The following is a 1,686-nucleotide window of genomic DNA, read 5'->3' on the forward strand; positions in this document are numbered from 1 at the left end:
AAGGATTGGCTAAGAGTCAAAGAATGGGTGATTTATTGAATAATTCTCTTGATTATATGGAGAAGTTCAGAGTGCATAGGGTATCTGAGGAGCAATACTTCAAGGAAGTATCTTAAATCAGTCAGATTTGTTAAGTCTCTCTATTCAGTTTTTAATCCCATCAGGAAATAGTTTCAATGTGCAATGTGTTTGACGCATGCTGTGAAAGGCAAACTTTCCTGGCAGAATTCTTACTCTCTTTTTTCTCAGAGCAGTGTCTCATCAGTTTGGATGAATCCTTATCTGTGTTAAAATCACGAACAGGAAATAGGATGAATAATATCCTATTTTAAGACCATAGGAGTCAGAAAGTATCACTGACATCAGAAAAATTGCATTCCCTTTACAAGGACAAACATTCTATCCTTATACAAGGACTCAAATTTCCTGATTTAGACTGATAATATGTTGTGTATACACACACACACACACACACACTCACAGAGGTTAAAGGTTCAAGCTCACCAGCCACTCCTCAGAAACTCTATAAATAAACATATATGCATATACTGTTGTTGTTAAATGCCATTGAGTTGGTTCCGACCCATAGCTACCCTGTACAGCGTTTCTGAGGGTGTAAATCATATATTTGTATTTATACAGAGAGAGATTCCTAGCTTGGCATTGCAGGGTAATACACTGGACTCCCAAATCAGTTTGAACTGCAAGGGAGGCTTTTCAAACCCACCAGCCATTCCTCAGATATACTATACAGGGTTTCTGTGAATCGGAACTGACTCAACGGCACTTAACAAAAACATATTTATTTTTTTAATTAATGAAGTCATTGATAACTTAAATTTACTTTTAGACATTGCCTCCATTAAGTTACAGGGCCAAATGGCTCTAATGTTATTATAACAATGGAGAAGAAGCAGTTAAACTTTTGTCTTAGATGAAAACTTTTAACTGTCCAGAATATCATATGAATAAATTGTAAGAAAATGAAATTACTCTAGTTGAAGTAAAATTAACCTTTTCTTTGTGACACTTGCCATGTTTATGTCTATGGCAAACACCAGTAACTCAAGGACCTGCATTTATAATAATCAAATACTTCTGAAATGAACCATATTCATTTTGAGACTTTTTGTAGCTGCACATGTTTGGATGTTATTCCAACTGGCTTGTGGTTTAAACACTCCCCCAACACTCTTGATTAAGAACAGGGCTTCATCAAACAGGTCTGAAAACTCACACACCTGTATCTGAGCATAGATTTTCTTCCTGCAGAACATGGTTTTAATTTCATTTTGGTACAGAAAAATCATATATTTAATTATTTCACAATATTTGCATCAGAATCAGTTTTATCTTAAGACATGATATACACTTATTATTGTTGTTAGGTGCCATAGAGTTGGCACCGATTCATAGCGACCGTATGCACAGCAGAACAAAACAATGTCCGATCCTGAGCAATCTCACTACTGTTGCCACACTTGAGTCCATCGATGCTGCCACCTGGCCAATCCATCTCCATGAGGGTCTTCCTCTTTTTCTCTGACCCTCCATCTTACCAAGCATGATATCCTTCTCCAGCGACTGTTCCCTCCTGACAATATGTACAAAGTACGAGAGAAAAAGTTTGGCCATCTTAACCTCTAAGGAGCACTCTGGCTGCACTTCTTCCAAAACAAATCTATT

Source organism: Chrysochloris asiatica, unplaced genomic scaffold (genome assembly GCF_000296735.1).
Source record: "Chrysochloris asiatica unplaced genomic scaffold, ChrAsi1.0 scaffold00463, whole genome shotgun sequence".
Taxonomy (NCBI): Eukaryota; Metazoa; Chordata; class Mammalia; order Afrosoricida; family Chrysochloridae; genus Chrysochloris; species Chrysochloris asiatica.